Source organism: Mobula hypostoma, chromosome 2 (assembly GCF_963921235.1).
Source record: "Mobula hypostoma chromosome 2, sMobHyp1.1, whole genome shotgun sequence".
Classification (NCBI taxonomy): Eukaryota; Metazoa; Chordata; class Chondrichthyes; order Myliobatiformes; family Myliobatidae; genus Mobula; species Mobula hypostoma.
In genome coordinates, this window is record NC_086098.1 from 240,726,157 (window position 1) to 240,741,407 (window position 15,251).

The following is a 15,251-nucleotide window of genomic DNA, read 5'->3' on the forward strand; positions in this document are numbered from 1 at the left end:
TCTCTGAGGATCTAACCTGGTCCCAATATATTGATGAGGCTACAAAGAAGGTACCACAGTGGCTATATTTCATTAGGAGTTTGAGAAGATTTGATGTGTCCAAAACACTCAAAAATGTCTACAGATGTACTGTGGATTCTAACTGGCTGTATCATGGTCTGCTATGGGGGGGGGGGGGAGTGAGCGTGCACAGGATCAAAGTGAGTTGTGGAGAGTAGTAAACTCAATCAGCTCCATCATGGCCACTAGCCTCCGTAGTTTCCATAACATCTTCAAGGAGCTATTCCTAAGAAAGGCAGCATCCATCAGGACTGGATGGGATGTAACCCAGGCTACTGTGGGAAGCGAAGGAGGAGATTGCTGAGCCTCTGGGAATGATCTTCCATCATCAATGGGGACGGGAGAGGTTCCGGAGGATTGGAGGGTTGCAGATGTTGTTCCCTTATTGAAGAAAGGGAGTAGATATAGCCCAGGAAATTATAGGCCAGTGAGTCTTACTTCAGTGGTTGGTAAGTTGATGGAGAAGATCCTGTGAGGCAGGATTTATGAACATTTGGAGAGGTATAATATGATTAGGAATAGTCAGCATGGCCTTGTCAAAGGCAGGTCGTGCCTTATGAGCCTGATTGAATTTTTTGAGGATGTGACTAAGCATATTGATGAAGGTAGAGCCGTAGATGTAGTGTATATGGATTTCAGCAAGGCATTTGACAAGGTACCTCATGCAAGGCTTATTGAGAAAGTAAGGAGGCATGGGATCCAAGGGGACATTGCTTTGTGGATCCAGAACTGGCTTGCCCACTGAAGACAACGACTGATTGTTGACGGGTCATATTCTGCATGGAGGCCGGTGACCAGTGGTGTGCCTCAGGGATCTGTTCTGGGACCCCTATTCTTTGTGATTTTTATAAATGACCTGGATGAGGAAGTGGAGGGTTGGGTTAGTAAATTTGCTAATGATACAAAGGTTGGAGGTGTTGTGGATAGTGTGGAGGGGTGTCAGAGGTTACAATGGGACATTGATAGGATGAAAAACTGGGCTGAGAAGTGGCAGATGGAGTTCAACCCAGATAAGTGTGAGGTGGTTCATTTTGGTAGGTCAAATATGATGGCAGAATATAGTATTAATGGTAAGACTCTTGGCAGTGTGGAGGATCAGAGGGATCTTGGGGTCTGAGTCCATAGGACACTCAAAGCTGCTACACAGGTTGACTCTGTGGTTAAGAAAGCATACGGTGCATTGGCCTTCATCAATCATGGGATCGAGTTCAGGAGCCGAGAGGTAATGCTGCAACTATGTAGGACCTGGTCAGAAACCACTTGGAGTACTGTGCTCAGTTCTGGTCACCTGTCTATAGGAAGGACATGGAAACCATAGAAAGGGTGCAGAGGAGATTTACAAGGATGTTGCATGGATTGGGGAGCTTGCTTTATGAACAGGTTGAGTAAACTTGGCCTTTTCTCCTTGGAGCGACAGAAGAATGAGAGGTAACTTGATAGAGGTGTACAAGATAATGAGAGGCATTGATCATGTGGATAGTCAGAGGCTTTTCCCCAGGGCTGAATTGGCTAGCACAAGAGGGCATAGTTTTTAAGGTGCTTGGAAGAAGGTATAAAGGAGATGTCAGGATTAAGTTTTTTACGCAGAGAGTAGAGAGTGCATGGAATGGGCTGCCGGCAGTGGAAACGATAGGGTCTTTTTAAGAGACTCCTGGATGGCTACAAGGAGCTTAGAAAAATAGAGGGCTATGGGTAAAGCCTAGGTCGTTCTAAGGTAAGGACATGTTCGGCACAGCTTTGTGGGCCGAAGGGCCTGTATTGTGCTCTCTGTTTTCTTTGTTTCCATTGTTAAGGACTCCCATCACCCAGGTCATGCCTTGTTCTCATTGCTACAATCAGGAAGGAGGTACCTGAGCCTGAAGGCACAGACTCAACGTTTCAGGAACAGCTCCTTCCCTTCTACCATCCAATTTCAGAATGGACATTCAACACATGAACACTACCTCACAACTTTTTTACTACTTTTTTTGCACTGCTTGTTTAACTTAACTGTGTGTGTGTGTGTGTGTGTGTATTTTCACTGTAATTCACAGCCTTTATTATGTATTGCCTTGTATTGCTGCTACACAATCAACAAATTTCATGACAGATATTAAACCTGATTTTGATTCAGAAAAAAAAACTTACTTACTACACCACACACAATCCTACTGAACAATTGTTATTTATATACCTACAGTCATCATTACATACCTTCGTGCTGGCGCCTCATTGCAAACTGCTCTTTACAGATCCACTCATTACTTCTCTGTGTAATGATCTGATCTGTTTCACTGTTTGTCCATACACGTGACAAGAATAAGCCAGTTCCAATTGTCCAAATTCAAGCAGGCTGATCCTGAATTAACTTTCCTACCTGGCATCCTTAGTATCTTAAAGACAGTGATGTTCGTTGCAGGTGATGCACAGAAAGAAAGTAAGTGGTGAAAGGAACTTTGGAAATTTTTGGACTTTGCATGGATAGTTCGTAACAACGCATTAATATTTTTGTGTACTGCCCTGGTAACACATTTGTATATGACTGTAATCCCAACTACTTTGAAATCAAATCACAAACATGAGAAAATGTGCAGATGCTGGAAATCCGAGCACCACACACAAAATGCTGGAGGAACCCAGCAGGCCAGCAGCATCTGTGGGGAAAAAGTACAGTCGAAACACTTCGACAGGACTGGAGGGAATAAAGCTGAGGAGTCGATTTGAAAAGTGGGGGGATGGGAGAGAGAAGCGCCAGGCGATAGGTGAAACTTGGAGGGGGAGGGAGGGATGAAGCAAAGAGCTAAGAAGTTGTTTCGTTGGTAACTTGTATTTATCTGAGATCAGTTCTGATATTTTTAATTGTCATCTGAGACTGGACAATAAAAAGGTCCCTCCCCCCACCTCCGCAGGTTCTTGTAACCTATATCTGGGGAAAAGAGTGTATATGTACCAGAATTTTTGATTTCCATCATTAGCTGCTGTGGTTTCACTTAATAAGGACCCATATTGTAGAATAATTAGAGATTGCTGTCACCTTAAGATTTGTCTACTTGACCAAACTTTTCATGACCTGCTTAAGAATTGTCTTCGTGTTTGGATATCAATGCTGCTGCTGTGAAATGCTTTGCATCATTTTACTGTCTTAGTGATGCAGGATGTTACCAAGTTATTGGGTGTGATACCTAGGTGAGTGTAAAATATCAGCCAGCGAGTTCCGCTCATTCAACAGTTGAGCACGTGACTGCTCTCCGTGAGGGCGGGCATACCTTTCAGAAAAGCGTCGGACGATTGGGCGGTATTGACGCTGACGTCAGAGTCTCGCCCTTCCATTGAGCCGAACCCTAGTCCCACCGTCCGTCAATCAGATGACGTTTCCACGACGCAACGGTTCCAACCCTCCTCACTTCCCACCCCCCCGCCCCCCCGCAACTACCACCAACCACTCTTGCTCTCCTTGATAGCCTCTCTGCAATTGGCGGAATGCAGCAGGCGTGTACACGCTGATTGGGCCGCCGGCCGCGGGATCATGAGCGGCGGGCGCCGATTGGTGGAGCCGGCTGGCGCCGCACGCGGGCGCAGACGCTGGTTGTTGTTGTTGTGAGTCGTGAGTCGGGGATCGGGATCGTTCGGAGTGAAGAGCGGGTCGGCGGCCACTGAGTGAGTATCGGCGCCCGGCATTTGCCGCGGGTGGCGGGGCGCCAGCGGCGAGCTCGGCCTCCAGAGCTGCCGAGTGCAGGGCGGGGAGTGGTCGAGTGTCCGTGGGCGGCGGGCTGGACACTGACCGGGTGACACCTCACAAGGAGCCTAGTCCGTCGCGGCCCGACCTGACCCGACCCAACGCATACCGGCCTCTCCGTTGTCTTCCGTCCTCTTCTCGGCCGTGGCAACCCGCTCCCTCCCTATCCCCCGCCCCTCACACTGCCCGGGCACCCCCTCACTTGACCGTGGCAGCCGCTCAGTTCCCCCCTTGTCAATCGGCTAGTGCAGTTGCTCTTCACCCCTCTGACCCACTCGGCTATAGGACACCCCCCCCCAACTCGGTAGGGATCGTCCCTCTCTCCACACCGGAGGAGGAGTCACTCCCTACTCTCTCCTCAACTCGGCCGGGGCAGCCTTCTCCCACCTCTCCCTCCCTCAACATCAGTCGGTGCAGCCCCTTTTCTCTCTCCCTCCCTCGCCATTCTTCCCCCGCCTCTCGGCCGGAAAATTCCACCCCCACTCAGCAGGGGCGGTCGCCTCCCCTTCCCACTCACTCACTCACTCCTCTGGGCTCTCAGCATTCCCCTCGCCGGTGGCATTCAGCCAAGGGTAGCTGCCTCCCCCTCTTCCCCTCTATCCCCCACCCCAACTCTTCTGAGCTGTCTTTTCCCTCACACTCATTTGCCCTCCGCTAGGCCAGGGCATTCCCCACGCTCTCCGGCCAGATCCTCGCTCCACCTTCTCTCAACTTTCCAGCTCACCTGTGCTGTTTTCTTTCTTCACTGCTCTCCTGCCACCCCCTAGCTGGGCGACTCCAGAGCTGACTGACTATTACTGCCTCATTTACTCTTCACTGAGGATACTCCTCTGCCTTATGCCAGTAGTGCTGGCAGGGATGTGGCACCTGCGCCTGCTGCCTTCACAGAACAGAACCACCTTACTAGTCACTGTGACTTCCCGTCTGTCTGGCATTCTCAGCACTTCTCGTTGGAAAAGAGTTATCCATCTAAACTTGCTTGCATATAGGTTTTGCATGGGATTTTGTACTTTAAAAGTTCAGTGGTCTGCATTTGTTAACCTAGGGGTTTAATTCAGATAAATGTGAGGGTTTGCACATTGGGAGGACTTAAGAGGTAAGTGTACAGTAAATGGCAGGACCATTGGGAGGACTGATGTATGATGCCAGGCCATAGCACTCCAAAAGTGGCGATGCAGGTGGTTAAGGTGGTGTTGAGCATAAGTTAGTCCTATCAGATTCCTCCCCCTTCTGTTGTTTATCTTTTCCACCTGTCTCCTCCGAGCTTCTCAACTTTATCCCTGCCCCCACCCTCCCACCTTTGCCTCTCACCTAACTTGTACCCCTCCCCCACCTTCTAATTTTGGTGTCTTTCCTCTTCCTTTCCAAACCTGACGAGTCACAGCCCAGAACATCAATATTCATTTCCATAGATGCAGCCTGACCTGCTGAGTTCCTTCAGCATTTTGTGTGTGTGTGTTACTTGGGATTTCTTGCATCTGCAGAATCTCTTGTGACCATGAAAATTTGCTTTGGGCAGCATAGTACATTATAAGACTAAGATAAACATAGGTTAATGTAAACTCAAATTATACATGGCTCACCTCTGTACAAATAAACTCAATGACACTAGTTTAAAATCACACTAGAGGCAATTTAACCCATTATCTTTTGGGATGGAAGAGGAAGCTGGAACCCTGCACACTCACAAACTCTACTGAGATTGGGACTGATCCTGGGTCGCTGACACTGTGAGGTAGCAACTTTACCAGCTGTGCCACTGTGCTATGCCTTTAAAAAGAAATAATTACAGGTTGAGTATCCCTTATCCAAAAACCTACAAAATCCTAATTTTTTTGAGTGTTGACATGATTGGAAAATACCACAAGGTCTCTGCACACCAGACAGTTCTGAGAAGTGTCCTCACATTTGTAATGAACAGAAGCTAATGAAAAATAGAAAATGCTGCATAAACCAAAAAATGAAGATCTTGAATGTGTATTGAGAGAATGGATTCCTCAGCGTTGGAGTGAACATAACCATGTGCTGATCATGAAACAAAGATCTATCATGACAAACTGAAAATTGCATATAATTGTGAATATTAAGCAGTCTGATTGCAGAAATTTAAGAAAAGACATGGCATTAGTTTTTAAAATATTTGTGGTGATAAAGCATCTGCTGATCACGAAGCAGCAGAGAAATTCATCGAGTTTGCCAAGGTGGTTGCTGACGAAAATCTAACATGCGGAATGGCAACTTCAGTACATATGTGTGATGAACAAGTGTAAGACAAAGGCTGCTTCCCATTTGCACATAGTCAGAGTCTGAAATGATAATGATCCCAAACTATCTCAGCATATATTCCAAAATCAAAAACACTTCCGGCCCCATGCATTTCAGATGAGGGGTACTCAACCTGTATTGAGTGTTTTGGTGTACCGTGTGATCCTAGTTTAGTTCAGGTTTGATTCTGGTTCATTTATTTATCACTTGTACAGTACATCAAAGCGTACAGTGAGATGCATCGCTTGCGTTAACAATCAGCACAACCAAAGGATGTGCTGGGGGCAGCCTGCAAGTGTCGCCACATATCATGCCCACGATGTTCGGCAGAGCAACATAGAGCACAACAAACAGTAAGACGACAATAACAGGACAAGCACCTTTCCTTCCTAATACCCCCATGCATGGACTTCAGGGCAGGTTTCCAATCTTCAGGCTTTAACTTTTGGACTTCTGATTGACCTTTGGGCTTTCACCTTCGTTACCAACATTGGAGTAGCCAATGAAGTGACCCCAAACTTCAGACTCACTGACTCACCCGCCCTCGTGCCTTCTGCTCGCACAGACATCTGATGCTGCGACCCACTGACCTAAGATAGCCCGACATCTATGGATGTCCTTTAAGCATGAAGTTTGTCACCCATCCAGGTCGCTAGCCTTTGTATGTGGAGCGGAGGCTTGGTCTCTGGATTTCTTATGTCACTCGTCTGTGTCACCCTCGAGTGTGAAATGGAGGCTTGGTCTCTGGATTTCCTATGTCACTTGTCTGTGTCACCTTTGAGTGTGGAATGGAGACTCTAGATTTTCTTTGTCACTCGTCAGAGGCTGAGACTCTGGATATTCTTTGCCCCTTAACTAGTGGCCTCTTGATAAACCATAGACCAGGAGTTTGGATATCCCTCCTGGTACTGCCCTTTAGCTTAACATTGTTTTGTTTTTGGTTATATGAACTTAAGGAATACCAGCTTTTGTAACTCATTGTGGCCTAGTGCCAGATGAGTTATTAATCCTCAGTCTGCTGTGGAGATGGGAGGAGGGTGAAGAGGGTTGGGTGGGTGGGTGGTATGTTAGGCTGGATAAAGCCTCAGCCACAAGAGTTTCTGCAGATGGTGGAAATCTTGAGCAACACACAGTGCGGCAACTCAGCAGGTCAGGCAACATCGATGGAGGGAAATAAAAAGTTGACATTTTGGGCCAAGTCTCATCATCAGGACTGGAAAAGAAGGGGGAAGAAGCTAGAATACAAAGGCCAGGGAAAGGAAGGAATACAAACTGGCAGATTCTCCCACTTCCCTTCTTCCTGACTTTCCCACCTGTGCACCACCTCCTTCTCCCTCGATTCTTGCTCCAAATACTGGGCAAATTTGGGCTGCCTTAGGGAGATATAGGAGAATCTGCAGCTTAGCAGTTTGTGACTGCAGACTTGTGGTCTGGTACCTGTAGTACTTTTAGAGAAACATTGCATTGTGTTTATGAAAACAACTTAATATAATCTTGCTCCTCTGATTACTGAGAGGTGAGTTGAAAGGAGCTGTTTGTAATCTCATTTTTATGGTGTTTATTTTTCCTTTCACCTCTCTGTTCTTATTGACTGGCCATGTCATTTATCTGGAGGCCTGTGTGATCAATGGGCTGGATAGAAAGCATTGCTAATATTGTTCTGAGTTGTGCCCCATGCTTGCTGGGAAAGTTCAAATATTGTTTCGACTGGTTATAAGGACTTCCTGCCCTGCAAATAATAATGAGTCAGTATAATCGTGAAATCTGATACATCTTGAGGTTCTGGTTATTCAAAAGGATCTGTTTTTATCCATACAGTTTAGTGTGCTACCTATCTCTTACTATTCCTTGGAATGGTGAGAGGGAGTTTGTTGCTGATTCTCAAGTCAGGGGAAACTGGAAATAAAAATGCCACAGACTGGTATTGAAACAGCGAGCTGTTCTCCCCTCTCTCTGTGGCAGGAGTGTAGCTCTCTCTCCCTTGTTAGTGAGAGAGAGAGAGAACCTGTGACATGTTGAGCTGTTGGGTGAACCGTAGTTTTTGGTAGTCCATTTGGGGGCTTTGCTATTGTTTGTGTGGTGGGTGAATGGGAGGCTCATGTTTTTTTGCTGAAATAAGTGGAGGGAGGGGGGCTATATGGTTCTAACGTTTTTTCCTGTCATTCATTCTTTGGGGGTTTTTCTTCTGTTTTGTGGATGTCTGTGGGAGTAAGAATGTCAAGTTGTATATTGTATACATTCTCTGATATTAAACTGAACCATTGAATCTCTGCTACCCCACTCTCTTTTTTAATCTGAGTCATTGATGGAGGATGAGAGGTGACCTGATAGAGGTGTACAAGATAATGAGAGGCATTGATCGTGTGGATAGTCAGAGGCTTTATCCCCAGGGCTGAAATGGCTAGCACGAAAGGGCATAGTTTTAAGGTGCTTGGAAGTAGGTACAGAGGAGATGTCAGGGGTAAGTTTTTTACGCAGAGTGGTGAGTGCGTGGAATGGGCTGCCTGCGACGGTGGTGAAGGCGGAAACGATAGGGTCTTTTAAGAGACTCCTGGACAGGTACATGGAGCTTAGAAAAATAGAGGGCTATGGGTAAGCCTAGGTAGTTCTAAGGTAAGGACATGTTCGGCACAGCTTTGTGGGCCGAAGGGCCTGTATTGTGCTGTAGGTTTTCCAGATTACTATTAATGACATAAACCTGAGGCCTCTGCACGCATTTCATGTCTTTTTCCTTCGCATCGGTTGCAGACTTTGATGCCTTAATTCTCTCTTCCTTCGTAGAGCATTATGGCACTGGAATGGATTCCTTCCCCTCCCCCCTCCTTATTCGGGCTCCCCCCCCCTTTCCTCCTGATCCTGATGAAGGGTCTCAGGCTGAAATGTCAGACTGTTAATTCTCCTCCATAGATGCTGAGTTCCTCCAGCAGTTTGTGTGTGCTGCAACAGGAACAGACCCGTGTGCCTGCGCAGTTCTGGTCATCTGATGTATATAGTTAAAAATGGACTCTCCATTACTGTACACTGCTCAAATCCTTGATGAATGTCAAAGAAAGGAACAGAGTACTAGTTGTCCTAAAGTCATTCCTTATTCCTATCCTTGTAAACACCCAGTTTGGTGTCAAATAGTGGACAGTTAGCTCAATTGCCCACAAAAGAAGTTGAGGTCATCCCACAATCATTTACAGAGAATCTGATAACCTTGGGCTGTTTCTCTCAGTACTCTTGTGGTTGGATAACAATCTGTTTGAACTAGATTCAGCATTAGGACTTGAGAGTGTTGCAGTTGAGTTGGTCGTGACTAATGCAGCATATGCAATGAATTTTAAAGATTGATTTAGTTCCAACCCACTGCTCCTCTGCACCCCTCTGCTTTCAGTGTTCAAATCTGTCACTCAACTATGCATGTATACAGCTAAATGAATATCGTTTCTCGATGACACAGTACATAAAGTCACACACAACATGTAGTTACGCTAGGATATACAGTCACAAAAGAGGGATTCTGCACCCTCTGATTACTTTTGGCAAGTTATTTTTTGGCCTGCTATGATAAAGCTGCAATATACTCTAAATAACTTGTCACACTCTCCTCCAAATGAGGACTTGTTGATTGCAAGCCCCAGTTCCTGCAACTCCTGTACCTTGGTTGAACCCTTGCTGTAGAGTTCAGACCAATTTTATCAAGTTATTATTTTTGTGCATATTTTCCTTGCAGGTGAGGTTTCCAGTGCAGCTTGTTATTGTTTGGGGTGTACTGTAGAGAGGTTGTGTTATGACAGGTTCTTGAAACCTCTGATGAGTCTGAATCTGAGGATTGGAGTGAGTGTGAGTGCTTTTAGCAGTAGCCAAATGTATTTCTCTGTTGAGGCAATATCAATTGTACTTACCAAGTTTTTCTTCATTTTATTTCTTTATTGAGATTTAGAGTGGAATAATTCCTTCTGGGACCCGGCTGGTGGTGTAGTGGCATCAGCTTTGGGACAAAAGGTCCCAAGTTCGAATCCAGCCGGCTCCCCTGCACGCTTTCCATCCGTGCTGGGTTACGAGCTGGTGATCTGTTTGGAAACTCACCCGGCAGAAGGCAATGGCAAACCACTGCTGTAACTTGCCTCGTACGCGGTTCCCCACTACGTCAGAGAGGCGTGGAGGGAAATCGTCTGCTAACCGGAGGAACTTCGGGTGTGACGTACCTTTCCTTTCCTATTCCCTTCTGGCCTTTCGAGCTGCACTGCCCAGCAATCCCCCGATTTAACCCTAACCCAATCACGAAAAAACTTACAATTGCCAGTTAGCCTACTAACTGGTACATCTTCGGACTGTGGGAGGAAACCCATGTGCTCACAGGGAGGAACGTACACACTTAGAACATGGAAATTGAACTCTGAACTCCGATGCCCCAAGCTGTATTAGCGTTGCACACTGACTGCTACGCTATCGTAGTGCCTCACAGTTCTATTAAATCATTGCTTTCAGTAATTGTACAACTCCTTCTAGTTGTGTCCAGTTAAAAACAAATTTTTGCCATGCACTGTTTCCTTCCCAATTCCAGGGTACGCATATAAATTTTTATGTCCGAGTAAACAGAGAATGTGTATTATCAACTTCAGTTGTTGGGTCACCTAACTTCTCAGCTGCAGCACTAGAAGGAGCATTATTGATGATCAAAATCACAGGTTTAACGATGTTTAGAACAGTGCAGAACAGGATGTGGCCCTTTGGCCCACAGTGTTGTGCTGAACCAGTTAAATTAGTAATCAAATGTCCAACTAAACTCATCTGTCTACACAATGTCCTTAAGCTTTCCACTTCCCCGCATTCATGTGCCTATCCAAGCATCTCTTAAATATCCCCAGGGTATCTGCCTCCACCACCACCCCAGGCAGTGCATTCAAGGCACCTGGCACTCTCTGTGTGAAAGAAAAACTTGCCCCTCACATCTCCTTTAAAATTATCCCCTCTTGTCTTAAATGCCTTCTCTCTGCAATTAGACATTTCAACCCAATGTTTAACTCAATTTGATTGCCTCTCTCACAATCTCGATTGGACAGTGACAGTGTTTTTTCACTTGCTGAGATGAGGTGAAACTGAGACCAACCCATATCTTTGGAGCGGTTTTGAAAGATTGTGTTCTTGCCAATACTTCAGACGCAGATTATTTGGTTGCATCATTGCTGTTTGTAAATGGGTGTTTTGTTTTGAGATGTTTAAGATTATTAAGGGAGCTTAATGAGGTGGGGGCATAGTCTCAGATTAAATATTAGCTTTATTTGTTACATTAACATTGAAACAGTCAAAGAAATGCGTCGTTTGTGTCAAATCAAGTCAGCTGGGAGCTGCCCGCACAGGTCACCACACTTCCGGTGTCTACATAGCATTGCCCACAACTTACTAAGCCTAAACCTCGCCCTAAGCTTCGGACTGTGGGAGGAAACCCATACAGTCATGCGGAGAACGTACAGACTCCTTACAGACAGTGACAGCCATCGGACTGCGATCAGTGATCGTTATGAGGGATGCCTTTTAAGACTGAGATGAGTTTCTTCTGAGGATGTTAGCTTGATTGAATTCTCAGCTTAGACAACTGTGCACGTTGACTCATCAAGGATTCTAATGGCTGATTTAAATGGAGTTGAGGCTTATGGAGGTCAGACTGGAGTGAAATTGAGGCCATTGATCAGATTAACTATGTTCTCATTGACTGTTTGACAGGGCTGACTCTTTGTTATGATTACTACTCTGTCTGAATTATTTCAGCGATGTCCTGAGAATGCATTTCTGTTGCTATGTACCGTACCTCTGAGTGGTTGTCGTGATTGTGTCTCCAAGGACCTGCTTGCCTCCCACAAAATCGATTGACTTGCTCATGAGCCTTTGTTTAAAAGCAATCGCTCATCATTTTTTAAAGAAACTCCTTCAACATTTTATTCTTTCTTTTTTGGGTATCACTGATCATTCTTGTTCTTGAGGAGGGCCCGGTGGTGGCATTTAAAGTTACCAGGGAAATTTTCCTGTCAGTGGATCAATACCAGATGTCACATCTTTAATATAATTAGCAAAACAACAGGAGGGACCGTGAAGTGAATGTATTTTTGTAGAGGGCTACTGTGACCTGGAACCCGTAGCTTGGAAGGGTGTGCAATCAGGTTCTCTGGTAACTTAATTAAATAACATTGGCAGTAGTTTAACGTGCAGGAGTATTTGGGTCAGGGGAGAAAAAAAATCTGTGGGATGAATTGTATAGGTGTTTTTAAAGATTCAGTGAGGTAGGGCTTTCTTCTTTGCAGTGAAGGAGGATGAGAGATGACTTGATAGAGGTGTACATGATGCTAGGAGGCATCCTGATGCCCTCCGTTGGTTGGGGTCAACCATGATGTTGCGTCCCTGATCTGGTTTGGCGAGTAAGCTGTTGCCTATGCAGAAGGCGACTCCTCCACACAGCAGATGAATCCAAAGGGACGGTAGAGAATGATACAGTTTGGTACCAGCAGCATCACAGGAGTTGCCAGTCAGCTTTGAACTCAACTTGGGACTGCCTTTGGGACTCCAGCTCTGGATTTTTCCTCGGGGGATACTCCTGAAGCCTTCCCCATGAGTGGGTATAGTTGCAAGGCAGTGGAGGTTTGAGATCAGAGTTTTCCTTCTCCTAGATGAGCTGCAAACCATGGCTGATGAGCTCCATCTGCCTGAAGCGACTGCTTTAAGGCAGCAGTAATTGCCTTTTGTCCCTTCTGCTGTCAGTAGAAATGGTTCTATCAGGCTTAGTAGCTAAGCCACACATGAAGGCCAGGAACTGGGATGGACTTAGTTGTCAGAGGCACTTGAGACGCATGCCATTGGAAGCACTTAACAGGCAGTGGGAGCTTATCTCCACTACCATCTCCCCCCCCACCCCCCCATCATGACTTTGACAGCTTTAAGGAATCAAATGTGGTATAGATTGATTGTCAGCCAGAGACTCTTTCCCAGGATGGAAATGGCTAAAACAAGATGGCATAATTTTAAGGCAACTGGAGAGATGTAAAAAGGGGGGATGTCAGAGGTAAGTTTTTTACACAGAGATTGGTGAGTGTGTGAAACGCACTGCCAGGGATGGTGATATGTTATGGTCATTTAAGGGACTCTTAGATAGGCACATGGATGAGGGAAATATGGAGGGCTATGTAGGAGGGAAGGGTTATATTGATCTTAGAATAGGTTAAAAGCATTGTGGCCTGAAGGGCCTGTACTGTGCTGTAATTGTGGAGCAGACTCAATGGGCAGAATGGCCTAATTCTCTTTTCTCTAATGTTCTATGATTTATGTTCTATATTGAATGGCCTCAAATTCTGCTTTAAAGTTCTATTGTGATTATATAGGACTGCTGTGGAAATGCAAATTGTTTTTCAGACACACGTGCATTTTCTTGCCCTGTGCCTTGTGACGTAGTGGTTATGTGTGCAATGTGTCCCTGACTGTTAGGTCACTGCTTACCCAGTTCAAAAATGTGTGCGGGACAAGGGCATTGTTGCATTTCTCTGACTCTAGACACTGACAGCAGTACTTCTGAAAGCTGGATTTCTGCTGCTTGAAGAGAGCAAAGTCGTTCGCTTCAACTTTTCCTCCTGTCAGTTTTTCCTCCTGTTATAGGGGATCCATGCTCCCATTTTACAGGTTTCAAATTGAACTCAGATCTTCCTGTGTCTGTGCATCTGGTCTGCCGGACGTAACATTCCTCATTGGTAAGGCATTAATCGAGGCTAACTGTGAATCCCAGGGTCTGGGGATGAGCAATTATAATACAAGGCTTTATTCTTTCTGAAGAAATTAGCTTCCAGAATGAAATCAGTTAAATGAAAGAACAAACACTGCGTTTTAAAAAAATTATCTTCAGTACAGGAGTCTGATCCAAGCATAAGCAGCTACTTCGCCAGGAAACGTTATCAGGATTACACTTTGTACATTTTTTTTTTCCTTTTTGTTTTGTCTGGTGTATATTCTAATGAACTATAATTAGCAGCAGATCATATTTCTTTGAGTGTTTAAATAAGGCAGTGGGGAGTGGCGCTGACAAAGCCAGTAATTATGCTCTGTGTAAATTGAAGTGGTGACTGGCTGTGATCTGCCTGGTGTAGCCAGGTATTTTCCAAAGTGTGCTATTGATGTTGGTTTCTCTGTGTGTTCAAAATTTTCATCGGTAGCTTTTGGTTAGCAGTTACTTAAGGTATTCGAGAGATGACTACCGTCCTGGTCTCTCACAAATAAAGTTCCTCAGTGGTTCTCAGCCTGTGAATGAGAGCTTCATTTGTTCACACTCATTTTCAATGCCTGATGGTGTTATTACTTGCTCTGTTTTTAAGGGTTAGGGTCGTCTTAGGCAAAGGAGATGTACGAGTATGTTGACAGGACTGGGTTATGGAGAGAAGTTGAACAGGTTGGGATTTTGCACTAACTGCTATGGGGCAGCATGGTAGTGTAGTGGTGAGCACGATGCTGTGACAGCTTGGGGCATTGAAGTTCAGTTCCGGCAGCCTTTAAGAAATTTTATGCGTTCTTCCCGTAAGCTGTGTGGGTTTCCTCTGGGTGCTCCGGTTTCCTCCCACGGTCCAAAGATGTACTGGTTAGTAGGTTAACTGTCCGACAATTAGGCTAGGTTCTACTTGATGACACGGCTAGTTGGGTCAGAAGGGATTGTTCTGTGCTGTAATTCTAAATAAATAAATAAATAAATAAATTAATCATAGAATGGGGGAACAGTACAGTACTGGCCAGTGTCTGTACAAGACATACGACCCCAGTCATTGTCAATATTCTTCAGAGATTGTCTGCCTGGCATAAATGGTTGCATAACTAGGATTTGTGATATGTACCAGATGCTCTTTTGACCATTCACCACCTAGTCCCATGGCTTCATGTGACCCCGATCGGGTGGCGGGGGGGAGATGGAGGGGCTAAGCATGCGCTACACCTTGCCCAAGGCCAGTGGAAGGAAGTAACGCCTTGCATCTCCTTTGATATAGACATATCTCCACCCCGCCACCCACGTGTCTTTCCATTTTTTTTACTTTCATCCATGTGCCTATCTGAGAGTCTCTCAGATGTCCTTAATGTATCTGCCTCTACCACCACCCCTGGCAGTGTGTTCCACACGAGAGAATGAAAGCTGATTTATATAGATGTGTATAAAATTGAGGTTCATAGATATAGTCAATGCGCACAGTCCTTTTCTTACGGT

At 45.5% G+C, this 15,251-nt stretch overlaps 1 protein-coding gene across 2 annotated transcripts in view; it reads left to right on the forward strand.

Annotated features, from left to right (window-relative positions):
* Positions 1-3,549: 3,549 nt before the first annotated feature.
* The window catches only part of smad10a (SMAD family member 10a), a 112,436-nt gene continuing 100,734 nt past the window's right edge, over positions 3,550-15,251 (forward strand). For both annotated transcript variants that reach the window (XM_063041764.1, XM_063041763.1), the window contains exon 1: positions 3,550-3,696. The gene's annotated coding sequence lies outside the window, so the exon portion shown is untranslated. The remainder of the gene's footprint in view (positions 3,697-15,251) is intronic.